At 33.1% G+C, this 18359-nt stretch overlaps 1 protein-coding gene and 1 pseudogene across 1 annotated transcript in view; one reads left to right on the top strand and one right to left on the bottom strand.

Moving 5' to 3' along the window:
* LOC132951840 (uncharacterized) overlaps positions 1-780 on the bottom strand; it is a 44536-nt gene extending 43756 nt beyond the window's left edge. Inside the window, exon 1 of the mRNA XM_061023843.1 lies at positions 317-780. The gene's annotated coding sequence lies outside the window, so the exon portion shown is untranslated. The remainder of the gene's footprint in view (positions 1-316) is intronic.
* A 1802-nt stretch (positions 781-2582) lies between these two features.
* Positions 2583-15761, top strand: LOC132952468 (facilitated trehalose transporter Tret1-2 homolog; annotated as a pseudogene).
* The last annotated feature ends 2598 nt before the right edge of the window (positions 15762-18359 follow it).

The following is an 18359-nucleotide window of genomic DNA, read 5'->3' as shown; positions in this document are numbered from 1 at the left end:
ATTATATATCCGGATGAACCCCCACACGCGTTTAGTCACACACGTACGTGTTATACTGCATTATATTCTGTCATGATACGAATATAGCCGTATAGGTATACGATTTCATATATTGCATTGAATTTTATCGTGTTTTACGGATGCGAATTACGCAATCTCGACTGCAACAATCGTCACTTCTGAAACGCCATAATAGCAGACCGAAAAACTCGGGTTTGACATTCCGTCGTACGTGAACAATAATATTATCTACCCCCCTCAACATATTAATATAATTATAATATCCGGGAACTTTAACGCCCGCGATCGTATTTACCTGCAACAGATGAGTACGGTGTTTACTGCCGAAACTCGTCCCATGGCGCGATCACGGCGATTAGGCTGTATATTATTATTATTATATTATTTTACGAAAACGACGACAACGAAAGTTTATATAAATACGCGAAAACACGACACTATAACAGCGGCGGCGACGGCGTTGGCGGAATCTATTGACGATATATGTTACGATATCATAATAATAATATTATATTGTATTTATCGCGACGACAATGACGTGAGTTATAACTGTCTTGATTCTCGACTGCGAATTATAAATTGAATTTCCTACAGCGAACCGCGTACGACGACGTTATCGATATTTAATTTTTTCAAAATACACCACTGTGGTTCGTGTGCGTTGCGAGTCGTGTCTCGAGTGGCGTGCACCTGACAGCGTCGGTTTGGACACTGGTTGCGGTTTAATACCGCTGGAGAGCAGAAACCCGCGCTCGCGACCGCGGTAATGCCCCCGGCCTTCGTCCGGGACCGGTACGCGACGGCGGCACTCCCACCGTCGTCTTAATAGTTTCCCCACCGATAACGTCGTGCATCGAACATAATACTTTATAGTAGGTATATATAGTGACTGGCTTGGATACGCGTCTCTTCTTTCACCTACTTTCCTCTGGCAGCCGAATATTATTTATATATATATATACTAAATATATAAGTACATTTGTTGGTATACCGGGTATATACTATGCAGCGTAATGGGTATATATCGCGCATATATACATCACGAGCGAGTAGTAGAAAGCGTATAGAGCAGACGTACACGCGACTGGTTTGCTATTTTTTATTATTATTTTTTCTACCAATAATGATCTTCTTTTTAAAAATATGTATTACACCGCGCACAAAACGGCTGTGCTATCCGACGTGAGCACGACGGCACCGCTATTGCAGACGTTTACCCATATACCACCATGTGATACCTCCATCACGATCCGCGTATTCGGGACAATAATCAGACAACCCGCGGTTCGTATATTATAGCGGGTGCTTATATCATTTTACTACACGTACTTGCTTCGAATACGTCATATTTCGAGTGTATTTTCAATATGATATGATTTGCACTACTTCTGCAGAATACGGTACACGAATCGTCGTGGAACAGCTACGGAATCCGTTATTGTACGAAGTTCGCCTTCACTTTATGTACGATGAAGACCAGAAGTGACCAAATTATATTTTTAAGGGTCACTTAAGAAACTCGTAAAGTTTTCAGGGGCCATCGAAAATTGATGTACATAACTATACATGTTGAGTTCAGCGTCTCACAAGTCACAACAGATTGATGTGCGAAATACGTAGACTCGGGTATCACATGAGTATATATATTACGTGAGTATATATTGTATAATGAAGCCTTGATAATTTGAAAACTTTAAAAAGTCAAAATAACTGGCATTCCCTTCCAAAAACCTTGATATCATTCCTGGCACTGTAGAGACTACATATGACGTAAACGAAGAACATTTTGAGCCAGTATTTTACGTTTCAATGAAGCAAGCAAAAGCTGCACTCACATTAATTAAGAAACTTTACAGTGCAATTAAGTATTGTTTGCCCTAAAAAATCGATAGAAATTATGTTGACAATGACATGGGCATGGCATATACATGGACCTCGCCAAAGTAAAATTATAAATAATTGCTTGTGACAACATAATAATTAATAATACATACACAATATATATATTTATCTTGTAAACTCTATACCTATATTATATTTTAACAAAAACAATTTTTAAATGTGTACGTAATAATAATAGGTAGGTACACTCTAATTTTAAATAACAAACAACTGAAATAAATAAGTGCATATTATATCATGTAATTATGTTAAAAGTAGGTAGGTACTCTCTAAGTCAAATTTATTTTATAAAACCTTGAAATCTTGAAATCCTTAGTAAGTCAAAACCTCGATGAGCCAAAGAAGATTCCATATTTTCTTTTGCATTTCGACTTATGGAGATAAACTGAGACTCTCGTAGACGGAAAATTAGCGTTTCGCGAGTTCCTATCCGGACGAAGCGGATGACTGAGTTTGGAGCGATTTGCGGTTAAAATCAACCTTGAGCGGTGGACGTACCTTATTAATTTCAAGACGAATGAAACATTTATAATTTTATTAATCGTAATGACATAAACATTATTTATTCGAATCGAGTTCAACGATATCTGATTACACAATTTTCAGTTTAAATAAAACACAATTATACGTGTGAGTTAGTTTGAATCTTTAACCAAACCATGTGTCGTGTACCACGTACGCGCAATTGGCAACTCTGTGGAACAAAAAATGAGCATAAAATAATTGATAAAGTCGTTCGTCAAGTTTGTGGTGTCGGCAAAAAGTAATTGTTAATGTCTTTTACTTTTTGATGATCTTATGCAATGTGTCTGTTGACTTAAGGTAGCGTTGAAACGATAGAATCGGTAGGTAGGTATCGAAAACCATTTTATAATAAAAAAATATAAAATAGTATTAATCATATTATTTTTATATAGGTACTTGGGAAACATTAAACAAAGTACGTACTATAAAATATAATACAAAATGATAGTATTTATGCTGGAATTAAAAAATGCAATTGACAGTGATTCATATTATTATGTACATAGAAAGGTATGTTATTAGGTACCTAATACGATTATAGAATAATTAGTCTTGTGTACACACGTCTAACAGCCAACTCGTGCAGCATTCAAATAAATAAAATATATAACATTAAATTTTCACCCAGAGAATGTGAATGTGTTCGAAAAAAAATATTTAAGAGAAAACTATTTTTTTCTCTAGAAATATGACTCAAGTATTCCCCTATATAAAGTAATTATTCATGATATCTCATAATGTACTATCGAAAATAAACCACCTAATAATTATCTTTAAAAATTACACGTAACTTATTGATAAACTGTAATCTAATAAGCACGGACGTTTAACTCCATTCGTCAATTCACAGCATTGTTTAGGCGAGAAAATAAGAAACATAAGACTGTTGATTGAGATTAAAGACTACGAAAAATTACTATGATATGAATAACCATAGAATAATAATTTAAAAATAAAAGTATTTAATTAATATACTTAGTATGTACCTACCTACATTGTATAATTGTTATTATGCATAGTCAGACGACCGACACAATTTTATTAAATAAGTTACCGTATACCGTTTTGAGTGATGACTAACTGTTACTCTTTTTACTATAATACTTCCTTCCTATATACATGCCTCTATATTTATCATCGGTTTTAACACGGATAATGCGTATGATAAAATTAGTTTTAAAATTATAATAATTGATGGGTTGAGTCAGTTAGTACGGTACTCACTCTATAGAATTCGTAATAGATGTATATTATTCTATATAAAGTAATTTTATCCGTGCGGACGGTGCACTCGTCTCGATTATAATATTATGTCGTTAAGCATATCTTATAGATATTTATAATAATATGATATCATAATAATATACATCGAAAAACCGATACCATCATCGACCACCTAACCATAATAATGCACTAGGTATATACCACCTACGAGTTGTTGTACAGGTATTATAATGTAGGTACATGTGGTAATATATGTGTACAACTTCAGTACTTACACGCATCTGAAATATCAGTAATCATAAACCTTCCCTTTCACGAAACTCTCCGGTGCAGTAGGCTTTCTACTTTGACTACACCTATTCGACGATATTTGTTTAACAGAAACGATAATCCGGCACTGGAGTATCGTAGGTATAAGTACGGTATAGTAGGTAGGTACCTATTAATGTGTTTACTATTATCAGTGTAGTGACCTTGCGCGGGACAGTGTATACCGCGTCAAGAGAAAACAACGCTTTTGAGAGAACACTATTATTAGGTATAGGAAGAGGTGGATAGATGTTTAATATTTAGATAAAGTGAAATTTATGACGCGTTGTCTTACGGCCGTCCGGAAAAAAAATGTATTTATATCCAATGAAAAATATAACAATAATTATATTTTATTGAGACGAGATTTCGATAACATCTCCGGTTTCATATCATGATTATTATGCTATACCCGAGCATTATAAGTACACACAATATTATAGTTGGGCACACGCACCGAAGGACAATTGTGTTTATTGTTGTTGAGAGACTTTCCCGATTTGAAATTTTGACATATGCCATAGCCGTAGCTTGTTCACACACACACACACACACACACACACACACACACACACACACACACACACACACACACACACACACACACACACATGAGCGCGTTAATGATATTATGCGGTTAATTTCTTCTTTCAGTAATCATTTCTTAATTTTATAACAACCAGAGAAAAGTAAGTACTTACTAACAAATGTCGTAAGAAAAATGTTAATTCACTACGATAGACACCTCATATCCACCTAATATGTTGGGACGTGCCACGTTATTATTTATAGCTGTAGTAGGTATTATAAAATATATTATAATTTCTCATTTGACACAATATTATGAATCCCGTAGAGCCGCAATAGGTCATATTATGTTGGCCGCATAACAAAGGTCACCAATGCCCGCCGTCATAACTCTGTCATTAAAACGGGAATCGAAAGTGATGTCACCGACTAAAATGTATTCTACAAGCTAAGATTCTGATCATTATCAAATCGAATTTATAAACAAAAATATTTTTTTTCATATTATATTCTAATCTCTCTATTATACAAAAAGTTTTGAAAAATACTTTTGTCAATTACCAATAGGTAACAATATTAAAAGTTATTTTGTAATTTTTAAGATGGACAGAAAGAAGCTTTAAATATAAGATTATGAGCAGGCAAATGAAAAAAAAGACAAGAAATAAAAAAAAAAATTTAGAAAATGAACCAACAGATGTTGGTCCTCAGTATTAAGATGTAGGTGGTAAGACAGAAAAATTTAAATTAGTTAAACTACTTGGTTTTTATAAATGAAAAGTTATACTTCTTGAACATGATGCTTAATGCGTGTATCCACATAATAATTGAAAGATTTATTGTGCCAACGATAATGGTTAAATTAATAAAGTAATTCAGACAAAATATCAGAGTTTATAACCATTTATTTGCACTCGTTTTAAACTCAGAATAATAAACTCGTATAAACTAGCATATTCTGAAAACTAAAATTTGGTCAAATTTTACAAAGCTTTATGAAAGTTGGATTATTGAGTCACATGTAAAGAGACTATAAAAACGAATAACTGCTTGTCAATTATATACATGTATACTGTATAGTCGTGGGGGGATCAGGACTGGGAGCTAATTTTAAAAGAAATATTGTGTTTGATGGGGCACTTTTATACTGCAGTACCTACTAAATGTCTTTATTATATTTTATTTAACATTTTAATAAACTTTTATAATTTGTAATGTATCTGTATGTATTATTTTTTTATTCAGATTTTAATATTATTTAAGTTACAAACTCGCAGCTCACAAAAAATATTGAGTGTAGTTTGAAGCCAAAGCCAAAGCGCCCAAGTATTGTACACAATATTGTAAATTATAATATTGCGGTATATTGCCGTAAATGCGCTAGACCACCGTTAAAACGGCATTTCAACGTTAGTAGCTCGTGTACACGGTCTGATAATTACCATCTAACATCATCGTTAATTCATAATAATATTACAGTGTTAAATGTGATGAAAGCGATAGTGCGATGATAGTATTTAGCACTAAGACGAACACAATTATCGATAATTGTCAATTTGCGCGCGCACAATATTATAATTTGTAGGATTCAGCAGGACTTATTGCACTAAAAATGTTTCAAGTATATTAGTATACAAATATTATGAAAAAAATCGACAAAAAATGAATTTTCTAAAATAATAGAGGGATAAACAGTATGTTTATGGAAATATGCACTTATATAATATAATACCAAAAGTTTTTAAGGGTGATTAAATTCGTTAAATATGAGTATAGTTAACCTTTTTGGTAAAATATGATGAAAAATTCAAAAGTCAAACTTTGTACATTTAGGTACATAATTTAACCGTTTCAAAAAATAAAATTATAATATTATCTCACCTACAATATTCTAAAACTGATTGGATAAAAAAAAAACATCTACATTCAAAAAGTCCCAAACATTAATAGGCATATGCTTTATATACTGACATCAGTGATTAATATATGCGCAACGATAATGATAATAATAATAATAAATTCATGACGTGGAGACTGCAAGAGAGAGACATAATATAGACATAAGCACTCGATTAATAATTTATAGTATCGCGTGAGTGCTATTTGTCTCGTCCAAATAATATGTTAAATCACACACAAGTCGGACACAGTCCACGAGCCCCCAATGTGGTCCTATATATGTATAAATTATAACTACGTAACTAATTTCAGAGTTAATTATTAGTTATTACGAACTCGTAGATACATCAACACAAATATAGCCACATATAGTATTATCGATTTCGTAGATCGTCATTAGCATAATACATATTATTTTGACGTATTGTAAGCGTTTGCACAATATGTGCACTCATATTTAAGGTTTACAATAATTATTGTGTATACGGATCAATATCGGGTCACGGACGGTCAAATGCATATCCAATGAGGCGGTACTCATTATATTATTATGTGACACGAAATATAGTTTCACATTATTGACAAATAATAATTGAGTGCATTTTTCTTTTTGTTACCAGCTTAAATTTTTTTATTTTTTTATTTTCTAATCGATTAGAGTAATATAACACGTTGACGATCTTTTAAATTAGCAAATAATAACATAATTGTTAGCAATTTGAAAGCATCAATAGTTAATAATATTACCGAGTAGAATATTGTAAAATTTCTTAGACTCTATAATATAAATATATATAAGTAATCGCTTTACATGAAACTTTTGAAGCTCTCCTTCTGTCACACATAGTTGTCGTGCATGCATATAATAAATAAACCACATCATTGTAAAATCAATACATTCCTCGCTTAGTCGCTTCGGTTAAAGAATCTAAAAAGGAAACAAATTAATTTAATAGATATCACATTTAATTTACGTACACATTATACTTTTTCCGTATACGCACCTATAGTACGATTTCACACATGGTTATAAGACCATTGAATTCCATTTTAGATTTCTTTTATAACCATAATATTATTATCTGCCATCGGGTAACCTCCAAAGTCCATTAGAGTGAAGTTGTTCTCGTGACATGTAGTTAAACTCAGAACATACCATTAAATTTAAAAAAAAAGTGTCTATCGTTAATGGGTTACTCGCATTTATCAAAACAAATAATATATAATACTATAACTAATTACAAAAATGGTCACTTTTCGTCGCTCGTATTACATTTTATGTTGTTTAAATGTTAATGAATACTTTCCGGTGCGTCACATTGAATTAAGTAAAAGTTTCGATTGAAATAAGTTGAACCTGCAGCAGAGTAAATCTATATAGGTATATTAATTAAATTGTTTAAATATACAACGAAATCATCAATATTGAAAGGGGCCGGACAGATGTCTTTTACAGAAGTTGATTTTTTTTTTATCGATCCGACAAACGGCTCCTAATAATTTAACATGGTAATTATTTATACGTACAAAAAAATAGCGACGGTAAAACTTTCAAACCGAATCTTCGTTTTGTTTCGACTTTCAGATACCACACTTCGGACCGACTTCCGAGACGTATATCGACATACGTCGACATATATATTATGTTGAATGGATTAAATAAAAGTTTCGATTGATATAAGTTGAACCTGCAGCAGAGCAAATCCAGGTGTATTAATTAAATTGCTTAAATATACAACGAAATCATCAATATTGAAAGGTGCCGAACTGACGTCTTTTACAGACGTCCATTTTTTTTATCGATCCGACAAATGACTCCGGATAATAATATAACATGGTAATTTTTTATTCGTACAAAACAAATACGGCTAAACTTTCTAAGTGAATGTTCGTTTTGCTTCGACTTTCAGATACCGCGCTTTGGACCGACTTCCGAGACGTATATATAATATATCGACCTACGTGTAAACTTTGAAAGTATCAATAAACCAGTGGATTTTTTTTTACAGACGTCGATTTTTTTTTATCGATCCGACAAACGACTCTGGATAATAATATAACATGGTAACTTTTTATTCGTACAAAACAACTACGGCTAAACTTTCTAACTGAATTTTCGTTTTGCTTTGACTGCCATCAGGTACCGCGCTTTGGACCGACTTCCGAGACGTATATATCGACATACGCGTAAACTTTTTAAGTATCAATAAACCAGTGGATTTTTTTACGGGCATCGCGGTGCGTATATAAACGAAAGCACCGAGAAAAATCATCTCAAATGCCACACGACTTGGGCGACCGATGTCATTTTAAATTGCTACTATATTTATTGCCTCACTTGGGTATAACTCATCGCTGTACAACCCAACCGGGCTTTATATATATAGGTACTGGGAATGTATGGGTCAGCCGACAATTTCAGCGTATTATATGCCTTTAAGTGAAGTTTCACACACACGAGATATAGATCTGGTCGAAGCTATTCAGAACGCTGAATGTGTAATAAATATAAATTACAACAAAATACACAATTAGAAACCATGCGATATCAAAAGCGGTTCAAGATTGTATAGGTACTGAAACGGTTTGAGTTACGACTGCAAGTCGCGGGGTATACCCACAACGTTTTTCACATATAAATTACGGGCTGAAAATGTATTTGTGGAACAATGTACGTGTAAAAATCGACTAAAACGTCTTGAACCTAATGGATAGGAAATTCTAAACAAATAGATTTATAATACAAACTCGTGACGTCCTACCTATAATTATGTGCTTTAGCGGCTAACACGAAGCGACTTCGGTATATAATATTATAGGTAGGTACATATCAGGTAATAGATTTACCCATAGTAGGTATTTATTTCTGCCACTTGTGTACACTTACGACAGTAAAAATATATTATAATTATTCGAAATTTTTTAGCGGTTTTGTGCATTATTATTTTTATTTCCTAATATTATTATCTTACCTAGATAAGATAATAGATAACACTCAAATCGTTTACACTTATAGATAAAATATAGAAAACAAAGACATGTTAACTAGGTATATATTTAAAAACGGATCATTTTTACACAGTTTAAAAATTGCACGAAACGTGCGTATCGAATGCAATTACCCCTCCGCACCAAAAATAAATGGACATGAAATTAAATTAAAAACCTTATGCCACAAAAAAATATATAGATAATTGATCTCAGATAAGTGTTTTGTTTAAACAGATAACTGAAAAGATAAAATCATCTGGATGATGCACATCGTTGCACCAACGCACAATGCAACAACAAAAAATATAGTTAAGTACAACCCCCCCCCCCCCCCCCCATCACGCACATACCTCGCATGGTTCGCGGTCGATACCTACAGACGGAGTGTCGTAATTTAAAAATAATTATTTACTGAGTGATTCGTTGACATACAATAAAATAACACGAGTTAAAATAATATAAAATAATTTATTTTGTTATATGACTGGGCTGACGCGTTCACGTCCTGTATGCGGCCGTGTGATGATGTCAATGCGACCGCATCGCCGCACACATATAGTTTATTATAAATTATAATAGGTAGGTAATAATTACTACGAACACAATATAATATAATAATAATAATAATATATAAATATTATTATGCAGCATTGTCGTGGTAGTCCATTGATTGTGTAAAAACGTCATCCGGTTCGCGAATGAATCTTTAATGTTGTTATTATTATAATTATTATTGTCATCATCGTCATCATCGCCGTCGTCGCTTCGTCGTCAAAGGGGGAATATAATAACTGTCTGTATTTCGGTAAACAATAATAATAATAATAATATTATTTTGGAAACGCTATAGTTCGTTATAGTGATTACTAGGTTCGATATTGTGATGATGATGGACGACCCGGGTACGCATCGCTTACTGTGAACCATCACCGGTGACTGTGAACGGTACCGATTGTTTCGAAGGATTTTTTTTTTCAATTAAACGAAATTTATAATAAACGTATACCTATTATACGCAATACAATGCATGTGCGGATAACGTTCGTACTGTTCGTAGATGTATGGATAGGTAGCCATAATAATTAAATTATCATTTGATAATAATAATAATAACATAATGATATAATGTTTTATTTGTCAAAGAAACGATGTACCCGTGTCGCCGTAACGCATAATGATGATAATATTATATATGAGCTGTTTTCTGATCCGTTTGGCTTCGAGAAATAAATGATATTTCGCGCGTTACCTAACACCGGAAACGTATATCTTGCACTTTTTTTTCCTACTTGGGATTGCACCGCGGGTAAAACTACGTCCGAATAGTTTTGTAATCGACACACGCGTCGTGTTTGTCGTTTGTATACGACGTAGGTATTATATTCTACCTATCCACACGTATCTACCGGCGGCGGACGACAAAATCGCCAAACGGAATAACATTAGAAAACAGAAATTTTAAAATATAGTCGATCATCGCGCTGTTATATTATATATATATATATATACATACGCGAGAATAGACGCATAACCGTTATTAACATTACCATTATTGATACGCCGATATTCATACAATAACAAACAATAATAATATTGTTATATCGACAACGGTATAATACGACCGTATAGGTTACGTGCCTGGAGCGCGTTAATGTACAAAAATCAAAACGACCTGTTGCGAATAATAACGATGATGATGATTAAATAGAACGTCTAAAAAGTATTGTTCGTTTACTGTACATTACACTATAACACCACACAACAAACGCATCCGTCAATCAGGTTCGTAGTCGTTCACATCAATTAATATTTTAAAATATTTATTATTCTCATATCGATGTGAAACTATTATACCGACCCGTGAAAGTATATAATAATAATTATTATAGTGCAGGTACTTATGAATTATAATAATATTATGTAGGTACATATATATGTAGATTGCGTGTTATGTATTATATCAGTATATGAATTGTCACAGCGACGAGAATGTATACAGGGCGATTCTTCAAACATATGTTCAACCCCCAATTCAAATTCAAATTTTTGGAATTTTTAAGTTATATTCAAATTTTTAGATTTTTTACACTATTTGAGGAGTTACCATTTTTTTTTTTCAAATGAGAGTCACTCATTTCCTGTAAGTTGTTAAGTAGATGATTTTTGATATATTCAATTTACATAGTATCTTTGTGTATACTAATTACTAAGGATAGTGCTTTCACGATAATTAGTATGATATGCCATGAAGATGCCATGCAATTAATATTAATCTATCAACATTTTATATATTTTTTAAATTGTTTGTATATAAAAAGTTTTTATAGTTTTGTAAAACAATGTTTATATTTTATACGGACTATAATATTATGCTTAGTAATTAGTATACAAATTATCGGCATCATAATATATTTCAGTTTAAAAGTTGGTTATAATTAAAAAAATTATTTTTTTGTTACCACAAGCCATGCCTTAATTGGCGTGAAAAATCTATGGAGGAACTTAAAAATATGCAGTGCTCGTGAAATTTACTAAAAAATATAGACATATTATAACATATTAATAATTATTATGTACCATGAAATACCTAAGGCACAAAGTTATTTTGTATAAAAAATTACAATGGTAATAGAATCTGATAATATTATGTGATATGCAAGTAACCGATAAAAAATTAAAAACTATATTGTATAATATTATGTTTGTTTTTAATTTTTTGAGCGGATTGACGAATAAATTGATTATATTATCGTAAGTTTTTCTAAAAAAATTGTCTATTTTGTCAACAATTGATTGAATGATTGGACAAGACAGTTGTGCATATTTTGTAAAGTGTTGTTGGCCAAGACTCTGAAAGCAGGTGCCTGGTGCAGGTCTATGCATCGTAATTACTGATGTTTGATACGTCGAGGTCTTGGCTGCATAATTTTACATTTTTCAAACAACAGTTTCTATAGGACTCTAAAAAGCTCAACATGATGCGTATAATAGTGTGGTAACCAAACATAATATTATATTTTAGAAGGTTATCATTGGAATTCACCACAATATATACCCACCTACGTTTTGTATTTATATTGTTGTATTATGTATACATTTGAAACTATTGTAACTTCTCAAACATTTTGACGTATTTTAAAAAAAAAATCAATGCAATAATAGGTTAATACCTATTATATAGGTACTATCACCATAACTGTTCGCCGAATCGTAACTCAATAATTCAAGTCGAAGATACATAATTGTCCACATTCATCCAGTTGGCTTGTTTATCCATTCGATTAAAACCACACTAAATGACATTATTTTAAGTTTTTCGACGGTTGTCTGGGCTTTTAAAATTTTTTGACGGGAAATAAACTGTAAGTCCAAGGTTTTCACTCGAAACCTAAAAAAAGAATTTTAATTATAGCAGAAGCTTACAAATAGATAATCTGCTAACAACTGCTGACGTTTTTCTAACTTAAGGCATGCATTTTGTTATTCAAACTAATGTGGGTGTGCCAAATTCGTGACGCCTATTAATGTGAACTTTGTGGTCGTATTTGTAGTTTAACGATCAAGCATAAACATACACTGTAATCTATATAATAATCGGGTCCACACAATGTTATATAGTCTAAAAAAACTAGAAATAGCATCATTACATCACTAAAATATTATTAATAATACAAACATAAAAAAATCAAAATGCTCAATTAAAACAACCAGTAACCACTAACCAGTATTTTATAAATTAATTTTTTTTAAGAATATATTATAATATCAGTTGATAACGTTATAACGGTAATATAAATTGCTAATTAATACGAATAACCTACATTCGGCTAAGAGCAGACGTAGTTTTACCAATATTTGGTATTACGGACACTGAGAATATTTTACGATGATTGTTAGAATCAATGTGAGTATCACACCCTAGTCCCTAGGCAATACAAATACATTGATGAGAAACTATATAACATAATGAAATTTTAGTAATATTATTATATAATTTGTTTTTAATTGTACCAATTACAAAATATGGTAAAATGTAAAATAAGCAATAAGTCTTCTCTGATGAAAAAATAACCTGAAAAATAAACATAAATTGAAAGAATAAAACAATCTACGAAATGGACGGAGAGAAGTGTTTCTAGCCTATCCGTGTAATTTTGGTTTTGAGGGGGAAGGTGCGTATTATGTGAATTTAAACACTTATATTGCAAATGCGTACGGTGTGCTAAATATTGAATAATATTAAAAAAAAAAAGTACTACATTAATTTCAATTATTATGTTATTTTTACTCCTGTCTCCTGTTCCTTGACCTTTCTATTTATTTTGAGTATTTTAGATTTTCAGGGGAAGGAATCTCGAGTGAATTTCAAAACTAGGATTGGAAATTTACGACAGTGTTAAGATGAATATTCGCGAAACAGGAATTTTAAAAATATAATTTTTACTGTGATAGAAATAAAAAGGTGAGTGTCTGTACTCCTCCAAGTTATTTTGATTTTGAGTGGGAGGATGTTCCGTGCGAATTTTAAAACTTGACTCGTGCGTACAGCGTACTAAATATTTTGTACCTAGGAAACTGGTGAGAAACAGGGCTGGCTCTTTCCGTGTATTCTATGTATTTTTTTATTTACAGGGGAAGGAATGTTGAACTGATTTCAATATTAAAAAATGGGAATGGTATGTTAAATTTAAATAATTTAATAAATAATTAATTAATTAAAATTAAAAACTATAATACAATATTTTGTTTAGTTTTATAGAAATTTAATTATATCTTATTACTTATTTACTATGGTATCATAATATTACCTATTGGCTATTACTAACTGAACCAAAATAAACATAAATAGTTTACATATATCTGTAGTACACCTAAAAAAAAAATTATTCATAAATATTTTTTATAATTTGTGGTTTTGACACGAATTGACGCGTGTTTCGAAGAAAAATAAATTGTTTACAGTTGTTTTCCCGCATAAGAGCTTTTATAATATAATAAAATAATAGTAATATTATCGTAAAGAATAATAATACATATAAATCTCGTTCGTAACAATGATTCGTTTGATTTTTGATTTTCTCACGCGTTCGTATACGATCCGAGCACGTCACACACTCACACACACACACACACACACACACACACACACACACACACACACACACACACACACACTTCCTTTTATTGAAATAGATTATATTTTGATAATGATGACCATGTTGTGACCGTTCCCGCAGCGACCATGTCCGGAGAGGGTTCGTCGAGCACGAGACGGACTTCAACGCGACCCCGGACGAGCTGTCGTGGATCGTGGCCACGACGGACCTGGGGTACGTGATCAGTCCACTTCTGGCCGGCCAACTGATGGACCGGATGGACCCGGTAGCCCTGCAGTACCGCGTGGGTTCTACGGCCGCTGTTCATTCGTCTCGTGGGCGCTGTACACGGTGGTGCCCATGCACCTGGGCGGGATAGCGTCGCCCGCCGTACGCGGAGCATTGGGAAGCGTGTTATGCCTTCGGTTGCGCTTTGGCCTCGCTGATGGAGGCGATTATCGGTCCGTTGGTGTCGTACCGCACGCTGAACGTCGTGTCCGCCGTCGTTCCAGTTCTGTTTTTCTGAAGCGCGGCCGTCGGCCACAGGCAGCCCTGGAGCTGATGGAGGTAAACGTGCGCAAGGAGATGGAGAACCGTTCCACGTTCCAGGAGCTGTTCGCCAGCCGGAAGGATATACGCGCCGGCCATCTGCATATTAGCCTACTCAGCGCTCATACTGCCAGGTAATGGGTCACTGTTGAACAAACACGAGTGGGTCATGCTGTTTGCCATCACTACGGCCGTAGTAAACTTTGTGGCCGTCGCGCTGGTGGACAGGCTGGGCTGGAGAAAACCGCTGTTGCTCTTCTCCGAGGCAGCCATGGCTATGGTCACGCCGACGTCCGCAGTGTTCTTTTACTGTTCCCGGGGCGACGGCAGTGACTGGGTCACCCGCGCGAACTCACGTGGCTCCCGTACTTCTGGTACGGCTGGATATTTAAAAAAAATCTTGATGGCGAAAATGTTTTATGGAATTCAATAAAAATGATTAGAGTCGAACGTGATAATCCATTTTTGATTGAATATAAAACGAGCTATTCTGATATAAATTTTAATATTATCGACACCAGAAAACCATTAAATTGTAATGACTTGAAATTGTGTGCATTGCAAAATGCAACAAAAATTACTCCAGAGAAAAAAAAAGACTTATTAGCATTATGTAATTCACATGCGATTCCTAAAAACCATTGGGCATTTAATCAACAATTAGAAGTGGATTCAAAAGGTTCAAAAAAAATTGTTGATACTGATAGTGAAACCTAAATACCTAGTTTAAGTTTCTGAAAAAATATTTACTAAAATAATTTTAATAAATTAATCATACTTACACTTAGATATAACTTAATTTTAAGATATTTTTATAATATTGCAATAATGTAAAATTAGATCTCCTATGACCTAAATAGTATTAGTGGTAATGACAAGTTATCAAAAGTTTTATTTTAATTTGTTAAAAAGAAAAAATATTATTTTTTTTTTAGTTTATTTCATTTTGTTACTAATTTGTAAGTAACAAGTATGTACTTACAGAAGTTTTTTAAGTTGTTTTTATTAAATAAAAGTTTTGTTTGGTTTATTTTCTTTGCAATAAATGTTACAACTAATAACATGAGTATTAAATTTCAATTCAATAGTGCAACATTTTAACATACTGCCTTATTAAAAAAAAATTTCAATTCAAAACTGCAACATATGATCATATTGTACCACCAGGCTCCTACAATAAGGCGGTTGGCCTAGGATGGTTATAAAATAATGTTTACCCAAGAGATCTGGTAACTTTCATACAAGGAACTGGACGAAATTAATAACACAAGTATGTAGGTTAAAGCACCGTCGTGCGACAATAAATATAATATAAATAAACGAACAAAGACTAGGTGCAAATACTACCGTACAATAGTATAAAATAGTAAATAAAGCGGGCGCCCAATAAAATATTACAAGTACATAATAATGATGCAAAATAATAAATAATAAATAACACGGTGATATCACGCTTTATCACGGCGATAATCCGATGATAATAATTATAATGATAATTGAGAAGTGATAACGTTACGGTTGAAGCAGGGACCAGTGTGACAACTCCAGCAGTTGACAATAATGAAACACCGTTGAAAGCTGGTGTCAGCCGACAGGTCACTGACCTCCGACAATATGATAATAATTATAGACGCCGATTCGTAACTGCGGCTGATTACTGACCACCGGTGTGCGGATATACCCAAGTCTGAATCTCCTCAGTGGTAGCACCAAAGGCGATGTCACACGATTTAATAATATTTGAATGCAGAATATCCAATAATGGCACACTTACGACCGACTCGTCGCGAAATGCTATTCGTACGAACGCACACTGCAGTAAAGCGATTTTGTCATTTGTCACTGACGTCGTTGAAGGAACACACGAGTCTCGGCAATGGACGGACGCGTAAAAACGGTCGACGGCAAAGGCCAAGTCGACTGGCTGAACGGTGCAAAGAAAAACACCCACAGAGAGAACGGTAGAAGACACGTGCTTATTAGCACTGTTGCTACATGAAGAGCAACGGCGACAACGTCTCGTATTATGGTCACAATAGACCCACAACGCACTGTCATATTCAATATTGTTTGTCGGTGGATAAGAGCCGACCGTCACACACCGGCAAGAGAAGGGGGAACGCTGGTGGACCCCCACGGACTTATCGTGGGCAAAGGTCACAAGTTCCGGGCGCGAGATAACTGAGCCAGTGGATATTATATCTTGAACACATATCTTATTAAAATAATTCATATGTTTATATAAGATTAGTAACAATAGAAACATTAATTAAAGTCCTATGTGTGTACCAACAATTGTATTCCTAGCTAATTTATTTAATATTTTATAGTTGACCAAACATTCATTGATTTTTCAAATCGCTATCCTGAAAAAAATTGTTTTTTGAGTTGTTGCAGTCTTGGACTGTATAGACGAATTATTATATCATTGAATTCAAATTTAACACCATCCATTACAGTGACCCGCTTGTAACCTACTGTACAGCAGAGTGACATCCACTTAGCCACTTTTTTTAATTTTGTATTAAGCTTTCTCGGAAACTAATCGGAATAGCTTATTAAAAAAATTGAAAGTGTGTAAATAAATACATTTATAATAAAAATTAATTTTACGAAGTATTTATGAATAACCTATAATTTATAGGTTGCTAAATATGTGGGAGGCATTTTATTCAAACGATTAAAAAGTGAATTTTTAAAATACCGATTATATTCGTTGCTTTAATGAATCACCTTACAGTGGTATTGAATTATATTTCGAATAACTTATCCATATCGATATTCGTTAATTCTTATAGTAATTTAAAATAGTAAACTGGGCACAAGGTGGTAAAATATCAGATTTTAAACCTTTTGAAACGCTTACGGACTGACATACCTGCAACTACCAGCACTCAGCAGGGTAGGTATAGTCAAATAAGCTTGTATTTTCGGAAACACCCTACAGAGTAAATATGAGCGTCAGTTATGGTGGTGTACACTACTATTATATAGGTAGTAGGTACTTGTAGTACTAATCAAAGATTACTTTTTGGAGTCATAACATAGATATAACGATGTCGTATTATAGAAACAAATAAGACGTTATATTATAATGTAGTAACAGGTATTGGACGTTAATTTTAAAATTACGTTTATATAATATTATATATTATTATGTTAGTTGTTACGGATTGACTTGATCAAATTAGGCGGATCAAATACTGAAATATGTGGGCGATTAATTTTCTATATTTTCTATTATTTTAATATTTTCACAATATTCATACCAATAAATTATAAAAAAAAGTTTGGTAAGACTCACATTACCATTTC

The sequence above is a fragment of the Metopolophium dirhodum genome, chromosome 9 (assembly GCF_019925205.1).
Source record: "Metopolophium dirhodum isolate CAU chromosome 9, ASM1992520v1, whole genome shotgun sequence".
Lineage (NCBI taxonomy): Eukaryota > Metazoa > Arthropoda > Insecta > Hemiptera > Aphididae > Metopolophium > Metopolophium dirhodum.
This window is presented reverse-complemented; position numbering and strand designations above follow the sequence as displayed.